We start from the raw sequence: 18,657 nt of genomic DNA on the forward strand, positions 1-18,657 counted from the left end.
AGTATGGGGGATTATGATGATGTACCACTAATGATTTTTTTTTTTTTCCAAAAGAAGGAACAGAGAAGGGGGTCAGGTGAGGATATTCCCTCAGAGGCCCAGTCCTCTGTTCTTAACGCTACCTTGCTAACGCGGGAAATGGCGAATAGTTTGGAAGACCACTAATGATGATAATAATAATAATAATAATAATAATAATAATAATAATAATGATAATAACAACAACAAACAAACAGACAAAGAAGCTGAAAAAATTCGGATAAAATGCATATAACAAAATTGAGGATGTTCTACAAGTGGACGTTAAACAATAATCTCAAAACTAAAGATGGAGCCTTACACACTCAACAAATCATTGAGGTTCACCGTGGTTAGGATTGGGTTGTTCCTGAGTAGATGCTTATGAACTCGGGTGAGGGGTCGATGCAAGTTGTAGTACTGAACTATAACTTTGGGACGAGGGAGGATGGGGCGGTGTCGGGAGAAAACTGGTGACAATGGTGCACGAGCTTCATCTCGAAGATCTAAGTGATTGGAGAGTCATTGTGTTGATTGCCTGTAGGTAGGTAGGAGGTGGAAGGACGGGGTATGATCTTGCATGGCTTTCTCTGCAGTTTTTTTTCCCTTGTGTGGTGGATGGGAAAGACCAGGCGTACGTGATCCTGGAAAAAAAAAAATCGTTGTGTAAATGCTCTCCAGCTTAAATGGAATCGAGAAGTCTCTAGCGGACGAAGAAGAATTTCATTTTTATTTTTGCCCCGTGAGTGGTGAATTTACAATCATGTGGACGTTGGCACGAAAGATGGTACAGAATGCACAAAAAGTCCGTGAACTGGACCTCAGTGACTGAAGTGTCACAAAATACGCAACCAAGAGAGCGTAACCAAGGATCGGACGCCACTGAGTGAATCATTTGGTACGATTTACTGGTAAATGAAGTCTTTAAGCACTGAGCAACGATTACTGGATTAGGTATCAAGATATAACAAACTAACAGTTTACATTAAGCAAAATTAGGTTACTTCTCAAGTATCTTAGGTAGAATGTAGATACGATGTGTGGAGTACTTCATGATGAGTCTGACGTGTTCCTTCCAGCCTAGCTAGTTTTACTAGGTGGGCTGAACAGCCTGTAGGGGACTGAGGCTTAAGGAGACGGTACAGGGGTACGAGAGGGCTGGAAGTGAGACTGTCCTCTTGACTGCGATCTTGCCTTGGTTGATGGTGAGGTGGTTGTTGGTGGCCTAGTTTTGGAGGTTGTTAAGGGTGGTTTGTAGGGTGACGCATTCCCCCTACAAATCGCGTCGTTTTTCACTTAGGTAATTTCTCTTTTGTAGAAATTGATGTACTGGCCTTTTAAGTATCTTTTCCAAGAACATTACAGACCACTTTGGTCAGTGGGACCTGTCTGTAGTTCAGTGCCTCTTCCAGGCCTCCTTTCTTATATAGATAGTTCGCCCTTTACATTTTCTTGGCATTATGCCTCTCTCCAGCAACATCTTGGACAGTACCTGCACACATCTTCAGCATATTTGATATTTCGTCAGGACCATGAGCTTTGTGTAGGTGAAAACAATTTAGTATTCTGTTAAATGTCTTTTCTAGATATCCCAGTGTTTTCTAAACCGCCACCCTCCCCCGTCTTCCATCTCACAAGTGTTGGAGCTAGGTGTCTTCCACTGTGAAAACAACTTGAACTTATTATTGAGTTCCTCGCGTATCCTACGTCATCATCAACTATTATTCCCTCTGAATCGCATAGCCTGATTAGCTACCCTTTAACTGACAACTGACTCTCAAATATCAACACCAAGTTTACCTATCATTCCATTACTTGCAATACATTTTTGCTACCTGAATTGTTTAACATCAGATGTGATCTTATAATCATGTTACTGTCGGAAAGCCTACTCCCCACTGTACTTATCAATTTTGTTTTCTACTATTATAGCCTGACTAAACCCTCCCCATATACAATGGAAACTGGTAAACATAAATTAGAACTAATGTTACCGAAGCTCTGAAACATTACACTCCAACAGTACACATAACTGAACATAACACCAATATTTCATTTCATCATTACGGCCACACCCGCGCTTATCGTCGGCTGGGCTGATATCTATATACCGAATTTCAGCCTTTACAAAATCAATATTTGTAGTAAAGTCATGAAATTCAATATCATCTGGGAGAGAAGTATATCTGCACGAAAAGATTTCTGAATTCTCATACAAATAAAAAATGTCAGGTAGTGTGAAAACTTGATTTAATGCTGCTACTAGAAATTTAAGATTGATTTATATGTGAAATTTTGTACGAAAATTGCAATTTTTGAAGTTCATGGTAGAACTGAGCTTCAAAGTGTTTTTCTTGAATAGGAACAACTGCCTACACATTTAACAGAAAACTTTAACATATGACTGAAATCAGTCCCAGATGAACCAAAAACTTGATAATCATGTAACTCGGGAGACAGCTGAGATTAGTTTTATACATCAAGCAAAGCGCGCGACGAACGCTTTTTCTAAATCTCGTCGTACTCTCTCTCTCTCTCTCTCTCTCTCTCTCTCTCTCTCTCTCTCTCTCTCTCTCTCTCTCTCTCTCTCTCTCGTTGTCCATACACTACGGCTTGGTTCTAGCGAGGACAGGCTTCCCGCGTGCGGCTCTATAACTAATGCCATCTATTTTCAGGTTTTTGTATGTGAATATATGTAATATATGGTGTAGCACGCCCTCCGACCCATGTATGTTAAATAACATCCTGGTATAGGGAACAGTTCTAAACTATGATAAAACCATATACCTCCATGCTTCATTGTTTCGTGTGTGGTTGTGTATTTCTGGACCGTACGTATTTCTAATTATTCATTCATACGAGTAAGAAATCTTGCATTCGGTGGGCTCAATCTTTTAATGTACCATTCCTTTCGTACCATTCTTGAAAGTGGTTGTTGTTGGTCCCAGCATTCACCATCCTTTTTCACTTTGCTTGATTGTCCCTTTCATCATCCAGTGACATGGAAATACGTCCTCACATCTCTTCTGACACGTGCCCTGTGTAGAGTTTCTTGCTTTTTTTTTTTTCTTTTTAGTGTAATAGACAACTAAGGTTCACTTATTCCTATATGTTTTATAAGGAACTGCTCAGTATCGATATTGGTGATTTTCATGGGTACTGTCCACTACTCGTAGCTCATTTCCCTCTTTCAGTTTTGTTGCGCGCTGATGCACCTTTAGTTTATCGGTCTGTTTTAACGAGGATGTATAGCCTAAGTCTTCAGTATAATGTAGGAAAACGTCCCTATTTTCAAAGCAGTTCTCATGTCTGTATATACCATTAGGGCACATTCGTACATAGGCAGAAAGAAGCGAGTTAACGTAAGAGTTAAACGGGCAATAGGTTAAGGAAACTAGGAGGTATATCATGAGATATTGCGGCAGGGTATACTATCTCATGTCTGAGAGGCTAGAGATGTTAAGGTAAGGTATACAGGTCATGTCTGATCCGAGGCTAGAGATGTTAAGGCAGGGTATACAGGTCATGTCTGATCCGAGGCTAGAGATGTTAAGGTAGGGTATACAGGTCATGTCTGATCCGAGGCTAGAGATGTTAAGGCAGGGTATACAGGTCATGTCTGATCCGAGGCTAGAGATGTTAAGGTAGGGAATACAGGCCATGTCTGAGACCGAGGCTATAGTTCATGAGGTAAGATATGTGAACTCATGTCTTAGACAGAGGCTAGAGATGGTAGGGTATTATTGCATGCAGGCTCATGTCTGAGAGACCGATGCTAGAAATGTTGGGTTATAGTATGCAAACGCATGTCTTTACTCCTATGTATATATTGTACAAACATGGTACATACTCAGAAGGTTAATAGACGTAAAACTTTCACCGTAACAAAAATACTAGTCACACCCTATCCTATGCCGGTACCCATTTTATCTACCAGCCTTAGGGGATGGTGGATGAACAGGTGGGTGGACTGTGGACCGGATACCGCGACCAGGATTCGAAACTACGCGAGTTTGATACCCGGGGGCTCGTGCATGGGTGACGGTTATAACGCTAACCGTTACATCACGGAGGTCCGTAACATGACAGATATTAGGCTATGGATGCTAGGTAAGGAAAGCTAGGCAAGGGGTATGTAGGTTCATGTCAGAGACCCAGTGTTGACTTGGAAGCTCGTTGAGGTAAGAGGTCTTAATCCTCTGAAGTGGGTGATATTAGCTGGTGCCGGATGGACTGACTTAGGTTGTTTAAGGTAGGTTGAGTTGGGTTCTGAGGTTTGGAGAAGTTGAGAAGTTAGGTTATTGTTGATGACAAACTGTGTATGTTAGGTTTAACAACGAAGGTTAAGTTGAAATATAACAAAATTCAGTAAGTTTACGGTGTGAACTTGAATTAATTTCGTCCCAGTATCATTTCGTAAGCTTAGGTTAGGTTTGAGTTAAGCATAACAATATGACCCTTGGTCCACACCCATATCTTGCTTTACTTGTTTCTCGAATGCCTCTCGACTGCTGGCTGGCTGAAGTGTCGCTCGTGTCCCCTTTCACAGTACATCCGTAACCTTCTTTAGGTCTTTTATTGAAGAGCACTTATATTTCTCCTTATCTGCAGGTTAATGTACTCGTGTTCTAACTTCACTGTAGACTTGATAGTCCTCCCTTATCGATGATCTGTATTATGGTTAGGGGGGGGGGGTATGTACGAAGGTATAGTTATGTTGTGTGAATGCGCTGCATGGGCTATACTGTGCTCAAACTTTGCGGAGGAGGGTGAATGTGTAGGAAATAAGATGTTTGAGGACATGTGTGAAGTGGCTTGACTGAGTAAGGAATAAAAGGGTAAGAAAGAAATGTAGTGATAAGAAAAGTTTGGTTGAGAGAGCTGAAGAGCGTGTGTTGAAATGGTTTGGACGTATGGATAAAATGAGTGGGAGAGGTTAAGAAAGTGAAGATATATGTCAGAAGCGGAGGGGACAAGGAGAAGTGTGGAGACCAAATTGGAGATAGAAGGATGGAGTGAAAAAGATTTTGTATGTTTGGGGCCTGGACATGCAAGAGGGTAAAAGGCGTGCATGAGATGAAGTGAATTGAAGCTGTGTGGTCTACTGGGGTCGACGTGCTGTCAATGGACTGAACCAGGGCATGTGAAGCATCCGGGGAAAACCACGGAAAAGTCTGTGGGGCCTGGTTGTAGATAGGGAGCTATGGTTTCGGTGTATTACACAAGACAGCTTGAGAATGGATATGAGCGGATAAGGCTTTTTCTTCGTTCATTCCTGGCGCTAGCTCGCTGACGCGAAAACGGCGTTCACTATTAATGGGAAAATCAACCGTGATTGTCACAGTGATCAATAGTCTGAGGCAAGGTCCTCCCCAGGTGAGCTTCAAGCAACAACCACTGGCCTGTCTGGTGTGTCTGTGCACTCACGGCCAGGCATACTCTGGACTGTCATACTTATAGAGTTCCAGTGTCTACGTGAGTTCTCATATTTCCTGTCTATTGATTTCTGCAGGGCCTCGCTCCTGCCCTAGTCCGGCAGTGTCTCAGGTTACCAGTTCATCTTCCTACACTTTCTTTCCCTCATTCCCAAGGTTAAATCAGAGGTCACGTCATCATGTCCAAAGGTCGTAACATCATTTTATAAGGGTAATTCCTGGGATGAAGGAGCCCTTTTTTTTTTTTTTTTAAGTAATCGTCTGAGCCAGTCGTCCCGCCGAGGGTTGGTAATGATCTTCATGTGATGTGATCAGCCTCCATGACCCTCCTGCCAGGCGGTCGCCTCTCAGGTGCTCACGTTAAGACTCCTCCCAATGACCATAACCGCCAACAGGCCTGACGTGTGAGACCCTCACGCTACTAATGGACGTACATACATATCATATACCAAAATACTTTCAGGAAGTTTGAGGAGAAACTTGGAATAAATCTCAGACGAAAGGCATTGTGGAGTCGTATCTCTTCCATTGTTATGATTCTGAAGACCATCTTGAGAACGTCTACTGCAGCGGATTTTATGGAGAGGACGATGTCTCCCAAACCTGGTGCACACCAGCAGCAGGTGTGGTACAGTAGAGGACGATGTCTCCCAAACCTGGTGCACACGCAGCAGAGTGTGTACGTAGAGGACGATGTCTCCCAAACCTGGTGCACACCAGCAGCAGGTGTGGTACAGTAGAGGACGATGTCTCCCAAACCTGGTACACACCAGCAGCAGGTGTGGTACAGTAGAGGACGGTGTCTCCCAAACCTGGTGCACACCAGCAGCAGGTGTGGTACAGTAGAGGACGGTGTCTCCCAAACCTGGTGCACACCAGCAGCAGGTGTGGTACAGTAGAGGACGGTTTCTCCCAAACCTGGTGCACACCAGCAGCAGGTGTGGTACAGTGGGACGGTGTCTCCCAAACCTGGTGCACACCAGCAGCAGGTGTGGTACAGTAGAGGACGGTTTCTCCCAAACCTGGTGCACACCAGCAGCAGGTGTGGTACAGTGGGACGGTGTCTCCCAATCCTGACACACACCAGCAGCAGGTGTGGTACAGTAGAGGACGACGTCTCCCAACCCAGGTACACACCAGCAGCAGGTGTGGTACAGTACGACGGTGCCTCCCAACCATGGCACGCACCAGCAGCAAGTGTGGTACGGTACAGGACGTTGCCTCCCAACCCAGGTACACACCAGCAGCTGGTGTGGTACAGTACTCCTGTTTGAAGCAGCTCCTTTACAGTACCAAACGTTTGTATGGTATGGTATCAAATGCTCTCTGGCAGTCCAGATATGCAAAATCCATCCATCCATTTCTGTTGTCAACACTGGAGCTCACTCTCTCATAGAAGTCTAAGTAGTTTTTTTTACACATGACCTTTCCTGAATCTGTTGTATTTCTCATTTAGTTAGATACGTTACGAAGGAAAGAGGAATGAATTGCAAGTAATTGTCCATTTTACAGACCACACCGGGCAGTGAGACTGGTCATTAGTTTAGCACAGCCTCCCGGTATCCATTCTCAGAGACAGGCAAGACATTTGTCATCTTCCATTCTTTTGGCACGGCCCTCTTTCAGTGACATCTTGAACTGCACCTTTCTTTATGTAACACATATTGAGAAGTTCCATCAGAGCCACAAGCATTTCATGTCATGATATTTGTGTGTGTGTGTGTGTGTGTGTGTGTGTGTGTGTGTGTGTGTGTGTGTGTGTGTGTGTGTGTGTGTAATTACCTATTTCTACTGTACGGGGAGGGAATTTTACACTCGTGGACCCCATATAATGAAAATTCTCTACTGTCATACATTTTTTACATTTCCGTATGGTGTCTGCATTAACCATGCTTCCAGTCGACTTATTCCATTCATCCACCGCTCATATACTCTTACTCCAAAAGTACCTCCTTACATCTTTCGTGCTCAATTTCATGCTATTTCCTCTATTTGCGCTGTCCCTACAACTCCCTAAGAACTGTTCACTGTTTACGTCATCGATCTGTTTTAAGAATTAAAGGTCGTGATCAGATTATCCCTTGTTCTTCAAGCCCTTCTCTGTAGCTCAGTGGTCTTAATTCTAGTACCATCTTTGTTGCTCTCCTCTGGATCTTCTCTATATTAGCTCTTTAGGCTTCTTTAGGCGCGGGGACTAAACATCAGAAGCATACTCCAGGATGTGAACAGCTTGCTGTATATTTCCTTATTCTTATACTTGAAAGCAAACTTAATATTTGCAAGCAGACAGCTAGTCTGCTTAACTGTTCAGTCGACAGGTTGAGGACGTTCTCTTCACACATAATTCTGAAGATGATTTCCTTCTAGTTGATAATCATAGTAAGGCCTTCCTTCCCTTTGGCTCATTCTCATTACTTTTCGTTTGCTTGAATAATCAGGCAGAGTATTTCCTTTAATCAATTAGTCAGTACACTGTATATTGAAGACCAGTACATATTCAACATAAACTAGTTTTCTTTTTTATTCTTTAGATTTTTCTGCCCACACGTTTTCCTTTATCAGATACAGTGTGAATTGGATGTCTTATATTCATGTTCACTTTATCATTTTAAATACATGAGACGTTTTGGGCAAAACTGCCCAGCTTAAGTGAAATTACTGAAAAATGATATAACAAAGTAGAGAAAGAACAAACACAGGAAAGGTTCACATCTTGAAGTGTTATAGATGAGAGCGGTAACGCAGGTGATACCTTGACATGGGGACCATGTTCCCTCGATGTTCTTGCCAGGTTGGTGGGAGTCAAAGTCAGTGGGGCAACTGTTAAGCGGTTTGCCCAGGGGAGTCGTGTCGAGGCACAGAGTGAGGTCACCTTGGGTATGGTTCAGAATAATTGCAGGGCCTTAGCTTGGATAAATTATTTTTTCTTATGTGGTGATGTTTCGGTCTCCACCAAACGCATAGCGGGGGTTATTGCTGCACGAATGGAAGCATTTTTCCCCTCTTCCTCCAAGATGTTCTCTTCATCCAACCCATGGTTTAACTGTTCCTGTTCTGAAGCCATTCTAACAAGGGATCAGGCATGTCGGGCTTGGAAATACTCTCCTTCCCCCGACTCCCATTCACCGTTTATCATTTCCCGTAATCATTGCAATACCAGCGTTATCTATGAGACAAAGCGTTCCTTTATTCAAAGTAAGTGCGGTAACCTCTCCTCGTCATCCACCGTTGGGTCTTTCTGGTCTCTAGCTAACAGCTTCTGTTCCTCCACTTTTCCTCTACTTTTCCGTTCTGACGGTACTAAAGCTGTGTCTTCCCATGACAAAGCCACTCTCTTTGGTTCCTGTTTCTCCTCTAACTCTAACGTGGATGACTCTAACATTCCTTCACCGTATGATGCTCCTCTTACTAATCCTATGCCCCTCCCGTAATCTCTTTTCGAATTGTTCTAAAAGCGCTTCTCTCTCTGGCACAAGCAAGGCAAAATTTTGGTCCTGATGGCATCCATCCCCGTGTACAGAAAGAATGTGCTTTTGAACTTGACCTGTGCTTGCTCGTCTGCTCCGTTTCTATTGAAAAACTAGAACTTTCCCTTGCGTTTGGTTGAGGAACCCAGATGTCAGTAGGAGGCTCAAGGGGTAACTTTACAAAGATTAAACACATTTTCCTTTCGTTTGTTCTTGGAAGAAAATGTTAGAGAGAAATTCAGCCATAGTGAAGCACAGTGTTTGGCAGAAGTTCTGAAGTCTGTGTTTAAAGGAGTTAATCGGTTGGTGCCGCTGGCAGGCTGTAGGGGATGGAAGTTAAACAAGAGGGACGTTGTTGAACAGCAATCAAAGGCCGGAGATAGTAGGAACGTGCTATGGGAACGCACAAACGGAACGGGCGACCAAGTACCATTTGCTTAAGAAAGCAAGAAATAAGTAAGTTAAGGAAGGAAGATCAGAGGAACTAAAAACTTGGTAAGGCTAATGAAATTCCAAAAACTTCCATAAATTCACAAGGAGATTGTCAACCAAAAGTAGAACTCTAGATTGCAAACGCCAAAAAGAATGGTTGTTGATATTGAGAATATGTGTGGAGTGCTGAGCCCGAAGGTCGAAACTGTGTTCACAGCTAAGGACACCTTACTGCCAGTAATTCCGAGATAGTGCTACAAGAGGCAGACCTTGTGAAGTTTAAAGAATTTAAGATAAGATCCGAGTCGACTGACAACGTAAAAAAGATGTAGGTGTGCTATAACGCGATAAGAGATCGGTGATATTGCATCCCATGCACTCAAGGTATGTGCAGCAACGTTCGACAGGCCGCAAGGATCAGTGGTAGTAGAGTGGAGTAGAACAAATGTTGAACGTAGTCAGAAAGCCAGTAGATGAGTAACTGCAAAACGCATATAAGTCAGCATGGGCTACGAGGGAATAGGTCAATCAAACAAGACTTCTGGACTTCTCTGATGGGTGAGAGTCAGCACAAGCGTGAAAGGTGAGAGTCAACACGGGCGTGATGGGTGAGAGTCAGCACAAGTGTAATCGGTGTCAGCACAAGCGTGATGGGTGAGATCAGCACGGGCGTGATGGGTGACAGTCAACACGAGTGTGTTGGGTGAGTCAGCACGGGCGTCATGGGTGAGAGTCAACACGAGCGTGATGAGTGAGTCAATACGAGCGTGATGGGTGAGAGTCAGCATGGGCGTGATGGGTGACAGCACGAGCTTGATGGGTGAGTCAGCACGAGCGTAATCGGTGAGTCAGCATAGCCGTGATGGGTGAGAGTCAGCACGGGCGTGATGGGTGAGAGTCAGCACGGGTGTGATGGGTGGAGTCAGCACGGGCGTGATAAAGATAAGATATCGGTGATAACTGGAATTGTGTTCTTGCATTGCAGGAGGGTATTAGGCACTGTCCCTCACAAGAGGGTGACGAAGGGGACTGGAGTTCCAGGACGACAACATGGCATAGCCTGTGTGCTATGGAACTAGCCAGTGTCGAATCATTTCGAAATGTATCTGTCGATGATCTTTGATATAGTAACCAGCCAAAAGTTCTTGATTCATAACGATATATATATATATATATATATATATATATATATATATATATATATATATATATATATATATATATATATATATATGAATGATACAAGGTATATAAATGAAATGGTCAGAGACGTGCTTATTGAAATTCATCACAACCAAACGGGACAACGATGACTGAGCTTCAAGGAGATATGGGCAGCCATGGACTGCCGAAGGTAGACAACTCTAAAAGTTCCTCAGTCGATTTCACTCTGCTGATGTTCAAGAACCACATTTAAGATAGTTCAGTTACAGAATTCAAGTAACTGAACGAGACAAGAGTCGGAAAAGACGTGAGCAAGTTTATCACATGCAGAGACCGGATGGAAGACGTTTGTTGAAAGAACTAGTAAATGGGGGGAAAAGTGTAATTAAAAGTTACTCTTCCCGTGTGCGCAGGTACGTCATCACTACAGTTGCTGTACCAGTTAGCGTGACTGACCAACACGCACGTACAGGCAGACTACAACAAAACCCGCATAGGTTCGAATCCTGGTCGTGGAAGCCGATCTATACTTAACCTTGCTGTTCATCCTCCCCCTAGGGGCTGGTCGATGAAATGGGTACCTGTCGTAGGCATGCGTGCGTGTGAGTGTGTGTGTGCGCGCATGAATATATACATAGAAGTAAAGACATGGTACATGCATATGTACGTATATAATGATTAGGAGACGGTACATGCATATGTACGTATATAATGATTAGGAGACGTGGCACCACGAGTGTAAAACTTTCTCCCCATAACACAAACAGTAATCACACACACACACACACACTCACACATCTGGTTTTGGCTGGGGTTTGTGTGTGTAAACACACATTGGAGTAAAGAGTGGTGTGTATTATATATATATATATATATATATATATATATATATATATATATATATATATATATATATATATTTTTTTTTTTTTTTTTTCTTTTTCATACTATTCGCCATTTCCCGCGATAGCGAGGTAGCGTTAAGAACAGAGGACTGGGTCTTTGAGGGAATATGCTCACCTGGCCCTCTTCTCTGTTCCTTCTTTTGGAAAAAAAAAACGAGAGGGGAGGATTTCCAGCCTCCCGCTCCCTTCCCTTTTAGTCGCCTTCTACGACACGCAGGGAATACGTGGGAAGTATTCTTTCTCCCCTAACCCCAGGGAATATATATATATATATATATATATATATATATATATATATATATATATATATATATATATATATATATATATATTCTATTCGCCATTTCCCGCGTTAGCGAGGCAGCGTTAAGAACGGAGGACTGAGCCTTTGAGGGAATATATACTCAAATAGTAATCACACACACACACACACACACACACACACACACACATAAGGGACGTGATGAGAGTCTGATCATGAATCACTTTTATAAAGCGCAGAGGCGAAATAGTCCAGTGCCCAGGTTGCTCATAATGCTATCACTTTTACCTGCATCTCATGTATTCTAGAACCAATCATAACTCAGCTTATGTAACTGTTACCATTTGCTTATATTTCTCATTCTGTTTATATGTATTTTCCGCTCGTGTACTGGTGTAAATCTGCACTGGCGGAGGAAGGTAGTGGATTTATTCATTGGTTTTGCTTCTCATCTTGTGAAACGTTAGTCTGTGAAGCGAGATGATCAAGTAAATGGGCGGCGGTAGGAGAAAGCCTAGCAACTCGCCACCCGGTACCGTGCCAGCTGACACAAGGCTATTTTCCGTCGTATGCTGTAAATACCATCTTACATAATGACGACTTACATATCTCACATGTGAACTGATACAAAGATAACGAAAGAGAAGTTTCAATTCTGATCAGACAGTTTTTACCGATAACTTGCGATTACTTACATGGAAACTAAAGAATTTTTTTTTAAACATTTCAACAAATAACCAATCGTGAGCGGTGTTGACAGGCTTTAAAAATGACGGAGTACTTTACAGTCTTTATGTCGCTGATTCCGATCCAACATCGGTAAGGTTGTGCATGGTTGTTAACAGGTGTAGGGATTTTAATTACCACTGACAGTTTTTCCTTGCACTACCCTACGTCACTACTGCCTGTAACTGAGAGTAAAAGATTAATGTTGTAGGAAAAAGAATACCAACGAACACTCTATTGCAGTAGCTGTGATGAATAACAAAGGAAGAAAAAGGGTGCTGACAGGAGTCACCTGTGCTGGGACGGCATGTGAGCATCCAAACAACAAAATAGACCCTCCTACCCCCTCGCCCCCGCCTCCTCCCCGTGCTTCCGGGCGAGCCGTCTTGCGGTTCACGGTCGTCTCTATATATACTGCATCCACATTTTGTTCACTTAACCGTTGTTTGGGTGGAGTGACTCGGTCGTCGCATCTATGTACGGTATTTGATAATATCTTTTATTGCGAGGCAGGTGAATCTCCTGTCAGTCTGGATTTGAACGTCAATAAAACGAGGTTCAGGAAAACGGGACTGGCCATAACCTCGGAAACAAGAGATCATATCAGCTGTGCGCTCTGAGTCCACACGTTCGATGCCTACCATAAACAACTCGACAAACAAGGCGCCAATCTTGTTACTTACTGCCTTAGCTGCGAGGACAAGAACCTGGAGCGTCATAGGTTGCCAGTGAGGATAATATAACACGTATAATGCCAGCTGACTGACTGTCATGGGTTACACTTTCAGCCACTTCTCGGAACAAGGCCAGGGGAAGTCCAAGCGTATTTTACTCTAGCTGACACACTGTACGTTCTCTTATCTTTTTTCAAGTGGAGGCTGATCAGCATGCTCTACCGTCATACGAGTTCTTATCTAAATCATTCAGGAAGAAAGTCATCCATGATATACGCTGATTTATATCAGCCGAATAAGGATGTTCATTTCTGGCAATAGACAGGTAAGGTAGACTGGTTGGTAGGGAGGAGATACGTACTGGTAGCGGCGAGTAGGTGTCGGGCTGGTGGTGAGGGCGGCGCGCGGTGTGTTGGTGGTGATGATGGTGCCACTGGTGGGGAGGGGAGGAGCACTTGGTGGTAGACCTGACGCTGATGCAGTAAATGACAGTGGTAGTGAGGAGAGCACTATGAATGCGGGTGATGACGATTGATTGGTAACACGGGTGGCAGTGGTGGTGATGGGTGCAGCAGCAGTGGTGGCCATTTTATTGGTAATGTAATAGCGGTATACACTATGGATTATGCTGAGTAATGTATAGGGTGATGTAAAAGCTGGCTCGAACCTCAACTGGCTTGTGAGACCCGAGCAAATGTAATACTGTTATTGAGTTCAGTTCATCGGTCAGATCCCCCTTATTATTATCAGTGATATCTCCCCTGTATGATGGAGTTTGTGAAGTATTTATTGTCCTGTTTTTCGTTACATATGTAGAGAGTTTAACTTGCCTGGTCTTATCGTTACGGAATTTCTCAAAAGAGTTCGCCCTGTTGCTGGTGTTACCTGCTGTACACACGTTAATAAGAGTGTGACCAAGGCGACCGTGAGCAAGGTGATGTGCGACAGTTGGTGTACTAACGGCCAGGCAGCCCAGCTCTCGTCACATGACCAGTCGTCCCTCGTGGCCTCGCGCGTTGTCGCTGGCTATCACATGTCGTTTCCGCCCCCTCTCTCCTCCTTGCCACTGCTAACTCACTAGTTCCGTGAGATTGGAAAGTAAGACAAAGCCCTCGGGAGGTGAAGCAGAACAGCCGTCTTTAGCGTGATGCAACGACCACCGTGCATGACGTGGCGGGGAAGTGGTGGCTACACACAGTATAGCCTCGTCCCTCTCGCTGGCTTTTCCCTTACTGACACCAATTATCTGACTGCTGTAGATATCTTTATGTGCGTTACTTTGCCCCCGAGCCAGTCGTATTCTTGCCATTCCGCACAAGATAGAGTGAACGTTATCCGTGACGTCATGTGTTAAGTGGGGGGAGCGGCAGGGCTGGGTGTGTGGTGTGAGTCAGCGGCCACCGGGCTGCCTGGCTGGGCGCCTCCCGTGCACAACACACCTACCTCCGCGCCGCGCCGCCCCCAACATTCGCTCCACTGAACTACTTCAGTGTCCTCCAACACCACTGGTACGACAGACATGTATTCAGGTATTAAGAACATGGACGGAGCGATGGACAGTGTACTAGAAACCCTCGGACTTCCGACGTAATGTGTTTGTTGGTGGTGGAAGGCCAACAAATTGTTGGTTGTGGAAAACTGACAAACGGAGAATACATGCGTGATGCGTGCGTGTACCGGGAAGTCCAGTGAGTACACGCATGACTCCCATAAATGTTAGCCCACAAAACATTTCATTACCAGCGAACGCCACGCAAAGGTTCATCACAAGCGAAAGAGAACTACTGTGGCTCCACCCATAATACCAGCTGTAACGTAGAACAAGAGCTAGAACTAGAACGTAATCTACACTTGGCTAAGGCTGGGATGGATATATGTATGTGTGTGTGTGTGTGTGTGTGTGTGTGTGTGTGTGTGTGTGTGTGTTAGTGATATACACCGTAGCCTGTCACAGACCGTCACGAGTCAGTCTCTCAGATGAGAGTCTTGAGCAGATCACTTACGGCTGACGTTTCGCCTCCAGCTTCCCGAGGACAGAAGTCCTCTGTATTCCACCTTGTTGAAATATAACTTATTTTTGATAAAGAAAGATTTCCCTTATATCCTTCGACCATGACTACAAGAAGTTACATGTGTGTGTGTGTGTGTGTGTGTGTGTGTGTGTGTGTGTGTGTGTGTGTGTGGAAAGAATGAGTAAGGAGAGTTTGACAAATGATATATGTCAAAAGTACAGACGAGGAGAAGGGGTTGACCGAATTGGAGATGGAAGGGTGGATTTTAAAAGATTTTGAGTGATCGGGGTCTGAACATGCAGGAAGTTTACGTAAAAGGCGTGCATGACATAGTGTGAATTAAGATGATTTGGTATATAGAGGTCGACGTGCTGTAATAGATTGAGCGAGGGCATGCGAAGCGGCTGGGGGAAACCCCGGAAATGTCTGTGGGGCCTGGATGTGGAAAGGGAGCTATGGTTTCGGGTCCCTGCGCATGACAGCCAAAGAATGGATGAGTGAATGCCGCCTTTTTCCGTCTGTTCTTGACGCTACTTCACTGACGCAGGTAACAGCAATAAGTGTGTGTGTGTGTATATATATATATATATATATATATATATATATATATATATATATATATATATATATATATATATATATATATAATTATTATCATTATCATACTTTATTGCTGTTTCCCGCGTTAACGAGGTAGCGCCAGGAAACAGACGAAAGAATGGGTCAACCCACCCACATACTCATGTATATACATACACGCCCACACACACACAAATACATACACGCCCACACACGCACAAATACATACCTATACATTACAACATATACATACACAGACATATACATATGTACACATGAACTTATTCATACTTGCTGCCTTCATCCAATTCCGTCGCAACCCCGCCACACATGAAATGCCACCTCCCTCCCCTGCGCGCGAGGTAGCAATAGCAAAAAACAACAAAGGCCACATTCGCTCACACTCAGTCTCTAGCTGTCTCGTGTAATGCACCGAAACCATAGCTCCCTTTCCACATCCAGGCCCCACAAAACTTTTCATGCTTTACCCCAGACGCTTCACATGCCCTGGTTCAATCCATTGACAGCGCGTCGACCCTGGTATACCACATCGTTCCAATTCACTTTATTCCTTGCACGCCTTTCACCCCCTGTATGTTCAGGTCCCAATAACTCAAAATCTTTTTCACTTCATCATTCCACCTCCAATTTGGTCTCCCACTTTTCCTCGTTCCCTCCACCTATGACACGTACATCCTCTTTGTCAATCTTTCCTCACTCATTCTCTCCATGTGACCAAACCGTTTCAATCCACCCTCTTCTGATTCTCTCAACCACACTTTTTATTACCACACATCTCTCGAACCCTTTCATTACTTACTCGATTAAAACTCGATTAAACACATCCAGCCTCCTTCGCACAACCCTATCTATAGCCCACGCCTCGCAACTATAAAACATTGTTGGAACCACTATTCCTTCAAACATACCCATTTTTGCTCTCCGAGATAACGTTCCGGCCTTCCACACATTCTTCAATGTTTCCAGAATCTTGGCCTCCTTCCCCACCCTGTGACTCACTTCCGCTTCCTTGGTTCCATCCGGTGCTATATATATATATATATATATATATATATATATATATATATATATATATATATTTATATATATATATATATATATATATATATATATATTTATATATATATATATATATATATATATATATATATATATATATATATATATATATATACATATATATATATATACTTCCCACGTATTCCCTGCGTGTCGTAGAAGGCGACTGAAAGAGAAGGGAGCGGGTGGCTGGAAATCCTCCCCTCTCCTTTTTTTTTTAAATTTTCCAAAAGAAAGAACAGAGAAGGGGGCCAGGTGAGGATATTTCCTCAAAGGCCCAGTCCTCTGTTCTTAACGCTACCTCGGTAATGTGGGAAATGGCGAATAGTATGAAAGGAAATATATATATATATATATATATATATATATATATATATATATATATATATATATATATATATATATATATATAAATCCTCCCCTCCTGTTTTTTTTATTTTTGCAAAAGAAGGAACAGACAAGGGGGCCAAGTGAGGATATTCCCTCTAAGGCTCAGTTCTCTGTTCGTAGCGCTACCTCACTAATGAGGACTATATATATATATATATATATATATATATATATATATATATATATATATATATATGCGAACAAAGTGCATAGGAACGCGCACCTTTCATCACTAACCTATAGCCAGTACCACATTAGGAGAATAGATGAGTCCAGCTGTCTGCTGGCAAATATTAGAATTGTGTTCAAGTTCATGGTTAAGAATCATACAGCAAACTGTTCCCGTCATATATAAGAGCAAAGCTGAACTGTTTTCCAAGACTGGTCACCGCACCGAAAGAAGCACAAAGAGCTAAAAGAGAAGGTCCAGAGAGCAAGAAAGATGAAAAAAAAAGTGAGTTAAAGGAAAAGGTTAGAGGCTTTAAACTTGCCAAAGAAAGAAGAGTGAGGAGTGACTGCATCATAACTTTAAGTTTTTGAAACAGATCTGTAACGTGGACAGTGAACGGTTCTTCGAGAGATGTAGGGACGGAACAACCAGAGGATATAACACGAAATTCAGCAAGAATTCTTTTTAAAAGAAGATATAAAGAACTTTTATTTTATGAGAATGGTGGATGAATGGAACAGAATGAATGAAAACATAGTAAATGCAGACAGCATATAGATATTTAAAAACGTAAATGATGGAAGAGAATGTTGCAAGAAATGGGGACCTACAAGTGTAAATCCCTTCACGTTCATTAAGAATAGGTAATGACCCACACACACACACACAATATATATATATATATATATATATATATATATATATATATATATATATATATATATATATATATATATATATATATATATCCAATAGCTGGAAGTCTTGTATAGGTGCCGTAATTATTGTTCTTATGAGCAGCTATTTCATATCGACTGGAGTTTTATCCTCCCAAGTATTGAATACTGCTCATATAACCTGTCTTTCTGCTCATACTACTGGGACGGCTCATCCTCCACTTCTGCCTCAACTAGAGTGAAATGAAAACCCTTCATTAATTCTCCTGGCTTCACCTCTCTTCAACCATCCCTTCCCGTACGCCGCGATGTTGCTACTCTCTGTTTATTCTGTAGGTATCATTTTGATCATTGTTCTTTTGGAATATCTGCTTGTGCCCCCACCGCCAAGGTTTGGACCCTTAGGGCTGCTTCTTGTTTCTGTGTGGATCCCGGCCACTCGAGGATTGGCTATGCTGTGGAATTCTCTACCTTCTCTTATCTTTCCCCTCTTCATATAACCTGTCTTCCTTTAACAGTCAGGGCTGTGAAAGCGGTCCGACTAATAAACTCTCCTAGACTAACTTCAGAACCTGACCCGCTTGCCCTGCGCTGCAATATTGGCGCACTTTTCTTCTTCGATGGATATTACTTTGGATTTTGCTCCCGGGAGGTGGCTGGGGGTGGG

The sequence above is a fragment of the Panulirus ornatus genome, chromosome 1 (assembly GCF_036320965.1).
Source record: "Panulirus ornatus isolate Po-2019 chromosome 1, ASM3632096v1, whole genome shotgun sequence".
NCBI lineage: Eukaryota > Metazoa > Arthropoda > Malacostraca > Decapoda > Palinuridae > Panulirus > Panulirus ornatus.